This window comes from Electrophorus electricus, unplaced genomic scaffold, assembly GCF_041902795.1.
Source record: "Electrophorus electricus isolate QZ-2024a unplaced genomic scaffold, ASM4190279v1 Scaffold243, whole genome shotgun sequence".
NCBI lineage: Eukaryota > Metazoa > Chordata > Actinopteri > Gymnotiformes > Gymnotidae > Electrophorus > Electrophorus electricus.
This window is the reverse complement of record NW_027658523.1, coordinates 2331-12500: the sequence shown is the minus strand read 5'-3', so window position 1 is coordinate 12500 and position 10170 is coordinate 2331. Positions and strand designations below refer to the sequence as shown.

The window sequence follows — 10170 nt, the reverse complement described above, 5'->3', positions numbered from 1 at the left end:
CACGGAGAACGGGCACTCAACCGCAGCGAACCCACCGACCGGATCTCACCGAGACAGCGACCGGGAACCGTCTGCTTTTAGGAAGACGGAGGCCAGGGGGCACCCCCCCACCTACGAACCTCCAACCGCGGTCCCGCCTGAGAAGGCAGGTCCGACAGATAGGAATAGCGACCCTCAGACAGGCGTAGCCCCGGGATGGACCCGGGGCCGCAATGTGCGTTCGAAATGTCGATGATCAATGTGTCCTGCAATTCACATTAGTTCTCGCAGCTGGCTGCGTTCTTCATCGACGCACGAGCCAAGTGATCCACCGCTAAGAGTTGTACTCTTTTATTTCAGGCTCAGTTTAGGTCTTTCACCACGACTACAAAGACAGGTTTAAAAGGTTTCACCAACCGGTCAGGCGCCCCCGTCTGCGAGTGTTGAAACGGGCGCGGGGTTGCGCTTTGCCCACACGCCCCACGTGGCAGACGAGTCAGTCTTTGAACCGCGGCCCTCCGCGCCCGCCCCGTCCGACCCCTCGAAAGGGGTGGAACTCACGTAGCGTGGGCCAAGCCCTAGGTACCTGCCGGGGGTCCCCCTGAGACTCCTTTCTGAGAGAGAGAAGCAGGGGAACCGGCTGCGCCACCCACCACCACCACGCCCCAGGACGCCGGTGGGCGGACGAACACAGGAAGGGCCATGGCCTGCCCCACGAGGAGCAGCGCTCGCAACCCCCCCCGGAAAGTCCGCTCGTCAGCGAGCAAGGGGACGGGGATGAATGACAAGGACAACAAAATAGGAAAACCCCTCGCGGTGGACGGAGGCAGCGGCCGTGCGAGCGAGAGGGAGGGCGCGGGACGGACCCGTACGACCCGCTCGACTCGCAGGCGCTTCTCCTGCCGGCAAGGTGAGGGGAAACCGGCCTTCGCCCGACGAGCGGGGACGCCGAGTTTTTTGAACGACGCGTCTCTCGCGCTGGAACCCAGAGAATACCGGGGCCTGCGGGGGGGGGGTGCTGAAGGACGACGCGGAGGAAGAGGCGGAGGACGAGGAAGGGGTGGGAGGGACTAGGCTCCTCCTTTATGCCTTCTGTCCAGCCTGACCTGCAAGCGACCACGTGTAACAGCAACCCCGAAGACCCTTTCGACCCTGGGCCCCGACGCGGGGGGACGGCGAAGTCGAGGGGGTCGGGAGAGGAGGCACGCCGGACAGCGTTACCCGTTAATGATCCTTTCGCAGGTTCACCTACGAAAACCTTGTTACGACTTTTACTTCCTCTAGATAGTCAAGTTTGATCGACTTCTCGGCGCTCCGCCAAGGCCCGCGAGGAGCCCCGGCGGGGCCGATCCGAGGACCTCACTAAACCATCCGATCGGTAGTAGCGACGGGCGGTGTGTACAAAGGGCAGGGACTTAATCAACGCGAGCTTATGACCCGCGCTTACTGGGAATTCCTCGTTCATGGGGAATAATTGCAATCCCCAGTCCCCATCACGAATGGGGTTCAGCGGATTACCCGCACCTCTCGGTGTAGGGTAGGCACACGCTGATCCAACCATTGTGGCGCGCGTGCAGCCCCGGACATCTAAGGGCATCACAGACCTGTTATTGCTCCATCTCGCGTGGCTGAACGCCACTTGTCCCTCTAAGAAGTTTGACGCCGACCGCGGAGGGCCGCGTAACTATTTAGCATGCCGGAGTCTCGTTCGTTATCGGAATTAACCAGACAAATCGCTCCACCAACTAAGAACGGCCATGCACCACCACCCACAGAATCGAGAAAGAGCTATCAATCTGTCAATCCTTTCCGTGTCCGGGCCGGGTGAGGTTTCCCGTGTTGAGTCAAATTAAGCCGCAGGCTCCACTCCTGGTGGTGCCCTTCCGTCAATTCCTTTAAGTTTCAGCTTTGCAACCATACTCCCCCCGGAACCCACAGACTCGTGGTTTCCCTCACGCTGCCCGGCGGGTCATGGGAATAACGCCGCCGGATCGCGGGTCGGCATAGTTTACGGTCGGAACTACGACGGTATCTGATCGTCTTCGAACCTCCGACTTTCGTTCTTGATTAATGAAAACATTCTTGGCAAATGCTTTCGCTTTCGTCCGTCTTGCGCCGGTCCAAGAATTTCACCTCTAGCGGCGCAATACGAATGCCCCCGGCCGTCCCTCTTAATCATGGCCCTGGTTCAGGAAACCCACAAAATAGAACCGGAGTCCTATTCCATTATTCCTAGCTCAGGTATTCAGGCGAGAAGCGGGCCCGCTTTGAACACTCTAATTTTTTCAAAGTAAACGCTCCGAGCCCCGTCCGGACACCCAGCCAAGGGCATCCGGGGGGCACCGGGAGACAGGGTCTGAGACAGGCGGTGGCACGCCTCGCGGCGGACCGCCAGCCCACTCCCGACATCCAACTACGAGCTTTTTAACTGCAGCAACTTTAATATACGCTATTGGAGCTGGAATTACCGCGGCTGCTGGCACCAGACTTGCCCTCCAATGGGTCCTCACCCATGGGTTTAGGATACGCTCATTCCGATTACAGGGCCTCGAAAGAGACCTGTATCGTTATTTTTCGTCACTACCTCCCCGTGTCGGGAATGGGTAATTTGCGCGCCTGCTGCCTTCCTTGGATGTGGTAGCCGTTTCTCAGGCTCCCTCTCCGGAATCGAACCCTGATTCCCCGTTACCCGTGGTCACCATGGTAGCCGACTATGGTACCATCGAAAGTTGATAGGGCAGACATTCGAATGAGACGTCGCCGCCGCGGAGGGCGCGCGATCGGCCCGAGGTTATCTAGAGTCACCAAAGCGGCCGGGGGGCCCGAGCCCCCCGGATGGGTTTTGGGTCTGATAAATGCACGCATCCCCCGAAGGGTCAGCGCTCGTTTGCATGTATTAGCTCTAGAATTACCACAGTTATCCGAGTAACGTGTGGAGCGATCAAAGGAACCATAACTGATTTAATGAGCCATTCGCAGTTTCACTGTACCGGCCGTGTGCACTTAGACCTGCATGGCTTAATCTTTGAGACAAGCATATGTTACTGGCAGGATCAACCAGGTAGTTTGCACCGTGGTCTGGGATGAACCACGAGTGACATCCGCCTCCCCTTCCGGGGGCTAGGAAGCAGCGGGTTGTAAGTGCGTGCGCCGTCAGGTCCAGACGCCATACAGGGCTACCCAGGACAGCTTCCGCGGCCAGTGTAAACGTGCTCGCGCACCGCCCTCTGGCCTTCGGACGCCGACCTCTCACCTTGATGCAAAGCTGTCCCATCCGGTCATGCCCGCACCGTACCCCGTCCACCTCCTCCGGAGGTGCGGACGGCCGACTCCAGGTGCTTTCGGCGTTCCCTCTCTTCACGCCGTTTTGATTTTCGTGGGCCGCTGGTGGGGGGACAAGGGAAAGACCTCGTCGAATTCCCTCCCCCCTAGCCTCGCTCAACCTACGTTTCGTGATGTAACCAAGAAGAGTGATTCGTGGGCCCAGGTAGGTTTGAAGAGGAGGCCAACAAAGCAGGGCACTCCCTTCCTCCCAAACCACAGACACCAGTATAGGACAACTGAGTAGACAGACTGGCCGTCTGAGTCTCCCCCAGAGAGTTCTGGGATGGGTTACAAATAACCCCCACCCCCCATCAGAGGCTTGACCCGCTAGAACCAGGGAGGATCTGTCAAAACCGCTCTCCACATCAGAAGTTCTGGATCAGCCGGGGCTGGTCGGCAGACGTCCACCTAAGGCCGTGGCCTAACCCCGTGTGGGGGGATAGCGCTCGCACCCGTACACGTGGACACCCGCTCGTCAAATGGCTGGCTCCTCACTTACCGTAGGGGGAATGGTTTGCCTACCCCTGGCGGGTCTGGTACTCCACTCTACCAAACAAGGAAGCAACACACCAATAGACCCCTGCAACACCGGGCAGCTTTGGGCAGTGTCACTACACTCCTCCTTGTTCTTCACGTTCCTTCCGTGGTGATTTTTTTTTTTTTTTCGTGGCCATTGCCGTGCATGGCTTCCCCATCGCTTTGCATGCTCTCCATTGCCTCGTGCTGCTTCACCATTGGTCTCACCTGGAGACCGAAGCCGCTCTCCCAGTAACCCGATGGTACCTGGCCAGAAAACCCCGTGCCCGATTTCATCTAGGACAAGGGCCAAACCACAGACCGTGCCCGTCCAGGGTCAACCCCTGGTCGGACAGGCCTGGTGGGTCGATACCATGGATGTGGCAGGCCGACGAGAATCCACTGGTACATTTACAAACACGCCCACCCTGGTGGCATGGCTGTACGACCCATCGTCGAAGCACGCTGCGGCGGACTGAGCCATTGGATCCAGTTGCCTGGGCGTACACTCAGCCCAACAGACGCACTCGGGTCGGGGAGAGCAAAGCAGACTGTGTGCCTGGATGTGCCCACTTCCATAGGGGAATCGGCATGATGGTTCACTTAACCCGAGGAGGGCTCCCCTCGCGGGATAAGCACCCCCCTCGGGGGATGGGGGGGGGGGGGGGGCATCCAGAGCACACCACTTTCCGGTAGGGGACAGGCGTTTGATCATGTGTCCGAGGGAGAGCTCCCCTTGCCGGCCGAACACCCCTCGGACTCCCCTTGGGCTTCCAGAGAACGCCACTGGATGAATTTAGTGCTTGGACCCCATTGATTCTCTTTGCTCTCCCATATACCCGACGGGACCTATTTGCAAAACCCCGTGCCAACCAGACCTCCAGGAAGGGGGCTGGCGGCTAACCATGCCCAGCAGGGTGCACCCTGGTCGGACACTTTGGGAGGGTCGAGAGCCTGGAAGTGCCACCCGGGGGAGTAATTCTGATTTCCGTTTTAATGCACTCAGGGACAGCCCGAGGACCTCTGTAGTGCACCTGAGGCGGACTGAGCCGTCGGGTCCAGGGGTCTGGAGTTCGGAACCTCCAGGGTTCACCTGGCTGTTCTCTTAGCCCGGCAGGGTGCACCCTGGTCGGACACTTTGGGAGGGTCGAGAGCCTGGATGTGCCACCCCGACGAGTAATGAGTTTTCCCTTCGTATCTCTTCCGGACCAGGTCCGATTCGCACGAAACTCGCTGGGCATGGCCAGGAGCGCCCCCTGCTGCCCACGCCACCGTCCCCGCGCTTCTACTCCCGAGGGCCGAGGAGACAGCGAAGCGTGGGTCGGGTCGCCTGCTTCCAGGGTCTCCCTGGTACTCTCCAGTCTCCCGAGTCCATCGGGTCCGACCTCGTATTTTTAGCCCAGACGGGGAATGAGAAAGGGGCCCCCGACCGCCCGAGGGCGGGCGCTCGCTTCTCAGCCTAGGAACGTCCGATTCCCACGAAACTTTTACGCCAGACGTTCCTGGCAGCGAGCGCGTTCAAAGGTGACCCGCGCTGCTTCTCTCCTCCCAAGGGCCGAAGAGATATTCGTCTTCAAACCCGACCGGCCCTGTGTTTGCCGCCCCGGCGGTTTTAAAAAATCATAGCGTAAAAACGGTGGGTGCGCTTCGCCTGCCGCTTGGACAGCGTTAAACGGCAGCCCCGGCTCTTTCCAAAGGGCCCTCAACCGACTTTCTGCTCCCAAGGAGCCCAGAGATATGAAACCGAAAAATCAAAACCCCGTGCCAACCAGACCTCCAGGAAGGGGGCTGGCGGCTAACCATGCCCGGCAGGGTGCACCCTGGTCGGACGCTTTGGGAGGGTCGAGAGCCTGGATGTGCCACCCCGACGAGTAATGAGTTTTCCCTTCGTATCTCTTCCGGACCAGGTCCGATTCGCACGAAACTCGCTGGGCATGGCCAGGAGCGCCCCCTGCTGCCCACGCCACCGTCCCCGCGCTTCTACTCCCGAGGGCCGAGGAGACAGCGAAGCGTGGGTCGGGTCGCCTGCTTCCAGGGTCTCCCTGGTACTCTCCAGTCTCCCGAGTCCATCGGGTCCGACCTCGTATTTTTAGCCCAGACGGGGAATGAGAAAGGGGCCCCCGACCGCCCGAGGGCGGGCGCTCGCTTCTCAGCCTAGGAACGTCCGATTCCCACGAAACTTTTACGCCAGACGTTCCTGGCAGCGAGCGCGTTCAAAGGTGACCCGCGCTGCTTCTCTCCTCCCAAGGGCCGAAGAGATATTCGTCTTCAAACCCGACCGGCCCTGTGTTTGCCGCCCCGGCGGTTTTAAAAAATCATAGCGTAAAAACGGTGGGTGCGCTTCGCCTGCCGCTTGGACAGCGTTAAACGGCAGCCCCGGCTCTTTCCAAAGGGCCCTCAACCGACTTTCTGCTCCCAAGGAGCCCAGAGATATGAAACCGAAAAATCAAAACCCCGTGCCAACCAGACCTCCAGGAAGGGGGCTGGCGGCTAACCATGCCCGGCAGGGTGCACCCTGGTCGGACGCTTTGGGAGGGTCGAGAGCCTGGATGTGCCACCCCGACGAGTAATGAGTTTTCCCTTCGTATCTCTTCCGGACCAGGTCCGATTCGCACGAAACTCGCTGGGCATGGCCAGGAGCGCCCCCTGCTGCCCACGCCACCGTCCCCGCGCTTCTACTCCCGAGGGCCGAGGAGACAGCGAAGCGTGGGTCGGGTCGCCTGCTTCCAGGGTCTCCCTGGTACTCTCCAGTCTCCCGAGTCCATCGGGTCCGACCTCGTATTTTTAGCCCAGACGGGGAATGAGAAAGGGGCCCCCGACCGCCCGAGGGCGGGCGCTCGCTTCTCAGCCTAGGAACGTCCGATTCCCACGAAACTTTTACGCCAGACGTTCCTGGCAGCGAGCGCGTTCAAAGGTGACCCGCGCTGCTTCTCTCCTCCCAAGGGCCGAAGAGATATTCGTCTTCAAACCCGACCGGCCCTGTGTTTGCCGCCCCGGCGGTTTTAAAAAATCATAGCGTAAAAACGGTGGGTGCGCTTCGCCTGCCGCTTGGACAGCGTTAAACGGCAGCCCCGGCTCTTTCCAAAGGGCCCTCAACCGACTTTCTGCTCCCAAGGAGCCCAGAGATATGAAACCGATAAATCAAAACCCCGTGCCAACCAGACCTCCAGGAAGGGGGCTGGCGGCTAACCATGCCCGGCAGGGTGCACCCTGGTCGGACGCTTTGGGAGGGTCGAGAGCCTGGATGTGCCACCCCGACGAGTAATGAGTTTTCCCTTCGTATCTCTTCCGGACCAGGTCCGATTCGCACGAAACTCGCTGGGCATGGCCAGGAGCGCCCCCTGCTGCCCAGGCCTGGCTCTGGGCCTGGGCACACTTCATTCACTTTGTACCTTTAAATCATACTACTACTACTACTACTACCACCAGAATTCCAGGGCCAAGAGGTCACACAGTCATACACAGCAAAGTAGCTCTGGGCCTGGGCACACTTCAAGAAGTTTGTCCCTTTATATAAGCCTAGAAATAGACTTCCAGGCCCAAGAGTTCAAACACATTCATGCCCAGCAAAGTAGCTCTGGGCCTGGGCACACTTCAATCACTTTGTGCCTTTAAATCATACTACTACTACCAGACTTCCAGGCCCAAGAGGTCAAACACAGTCATGCCCAGCAAAGTAGCTCTGGGCCTGGGCACACTTCATTCACTTTGTGCCTTTAAATCATACTACTACTACCACCAGAATTCCAGGGCCAAGAGGTCACACAGTCATACACAGCAAAGTAGCTCTGGGCCTGGGCACACTTCAAGAAGTTTGACCCTTTATATAAGCCTAGAAATAGACTTCCAGAGCCAAGAGGTCAAACACAGTCATGCACAGCAAAGTAGCTCTGGGCCTGGGCACACTTCAAGCACTTTGTGCCTTTAAATCATACTACTACTACTACTACTACTACTACTACTACTACTACCAGACGTCCAGGCCCAAGAGTTCAAACACATTCATGCCCAGCAAAGTAGCTCTGGGCCTGGGCACACTTCATTCACTTTGTGCCTTTAAATCATACTACTACTACCACCAGACTTCCAGGGCCAAGAGGTCAACCACAGTCATGCACAGCAAAGTAGCTCTGGGCCTGGGCACACTTCAAGATGTTTGACCCTTTATATAAGCCTAGAAATAGACTTCCAGGCCCAAGAGTTCAAACACATTCATGCCCAGCAAAGTAGCTCTGGGCCTGGGCACACTTCAATCACTTTGTGCCTTTAAATCATACTACTACTACCACCAGACTTCCAGGCCCAAGAGGTCAAACACAGTCATGCCCAGCAAAGTAGCTCTGGGCCTGGGCACACTTCAATCACTTTGTGCCTTTAAATCATACTACTACTACCACCAGACTTCCAGGCCCTGGAGGTCACACCTTCATGCCTAGCAAGGTTGCTTTACACCTGCGCACACTTCAGACCGTTTCACTCTTTTAATCCTTCAAAGTACCACATTTCCAGACCCAAGAGGTCACAGAATCATGCCCAGCAAAGTAGCTCTGGGCCTGGGCACACTTCAATCACTTTGTGCCTTTAAATCATACTACTACTACCAGACTTCCAGGCCCCAGAGGTCAAACACAGTCATGCCCAGCAAAGTAGCTCTGGGCCTGGGCACACTTCAAGAAGTTTGACTCTTTATATAAGCCTAGAAATAGACTTCCAGAGCCAAGAGGTCAAACACAGTCATGCACAGCAAAGTAGCTCTGGGCCTGGGCACACTTCATTCACTTTGTACCTTTAAATCATACTACTACTACCAGACTTCCAGGCCCAAGAGTTCAAACACATTCATGCCCAGCAAAGTAGCTCTGGGCCTGGGCACACTTCAATCACTTTGTGTCTTTAAATCATACTACTACTACCAGACTTCCAGGCCCCAGAGGTCAAACACAGTCATGCCCAGCAAAGTAGCTCTGGGCCTGGGCACACTTCAAGAAGTTTGACCCTTTATATAAGCCTAGAAATAGACTTTCAGGCCCAAGAGGTCAAACACAGTCATGCCCAGCAAAGTAGCTGTGGGCCTGGGCACACTTCATTCACTTTGTACCTTTAAATCATACTACTACTACTACTACTACTACTACTACTACTACTACTACTACTACCAGACTTCCAGGCCCAAGAGGTCAAACACAGTCATGCCCAGCAAAGTAGCTCTGGGCCTGGGCACACTTCAAGAAGTTTGACCCTTTATATAAGCCTAGAAATAGACTTCCAGGCCCAAGAGTTCAAACACATTCATGCCCAGCAAAGTAGCTCTGGGCCTGGGCACACTTCAATCACTTTGTGCCTTTAAATCATACTACTACTACCAGACTTCCAGGCCCCAGAGGTCAAACACAGTCATGCCCAGCAAAGTAGCTCTGGGCCTGGGCACACTTCAAGAAGTTTGACCCTTTATATAAGCCTAGAAATAGACTTCCAGAGCCAAGAGGTCAAACACAGTCATGCCCAGCAAAGTAGCTCTGGGCCTGGGCACACTTCAATCACTTTGTGCCTTTAAATCATACTACTACTACCACCAGACTTCCAGGCCCAAGAGGTCAAACACAGTCATGCCCAGCAAAGTAGCTCTGGGCCTGGGCACACTTCAATCACTTTGTGCCTTTAAATCATACTACTACTACCACCAGACTTCCAGGCCCTGGAGGTCACACCTTCATGCCTAGCAAGGTTGCTTTACACCTGCGCACACTTCAGACCGTTTCACTCTTTTAATCCTTCAAAGTACCACATTTCCAGACCCAAGAGGTCACAGAATCATGCCCAGCAAAGTAGCTCTGGGCCTGGGCACACTTCAATCACTTTGTGCCTTTAAATCATACTACTACTACCAGACTTCCAGGCCCCAGAGGTCAAACACAGTCATGCCCAGCAAAGTAGCTCTGGGCCTGGGCACACTTCAAGAAGTTTGACCCTTTATATAAGCCTAGAAATAGACTTCCAGAGCCAAGAGGTCAAACACAGTCATGCACAGCAAAGTAGCTCTGGGCCTGGGCACACTTCATTCACTTTGTACCTTTAAATCATACTACTACTACCAGACTTCCAGGCCCAAGAGTTCAAACACATTCATGCCCAGCAAAGTAGCTCTGGGCCTGGGCACACTTCAATCACTTTGTGTCTTTAAATCATACTACTACTACCAGACTTCCAGGCCCCAGAGGTCAAACACAGTCATGCCCAGCAAAGTAGCTCTGGGCCTGGGCACACTTCAAGAAGTTTGACCCTTTATATAAGCCTAGAAATAGACTTTCAGGCCCAAGAGGTCAAACACAGTCATGCCCAGCAAAGTAGCTG

The 10170-nt window shown here is 56.3% G+C and overlaps 2 non-coding genes across 2 annotated transcripts; both read right to left on the bottom strand.

Annotated features, from left to right (window-relative positions):
• Window positions 1–168: 168 nt before the first annotated feature.
• Window positions 169–322, bottom strand: LOC145655365 (5.8S ribosomal RNA). The gene has a single exon (XR_014121499.1). It is a non-coding gene; the product is annotated as a 5.8S ribosomal RNA (ribosomal RNA).
• Window positions 323–1204: 882 nt separating this feature from the next.
• LOC145655372 (18S ribosomal RNA) lies at window positions 1205–3043 on the bottom strand. Its single transcript, XR_014121505.1, has one exon. It is a non-coding gene; the product is annotated as an 18S ribosomal RNA (ribosomal RNA).
• Between the last annotated feature and the right edge of the window lie 7127 nt (window positions 3044–10170).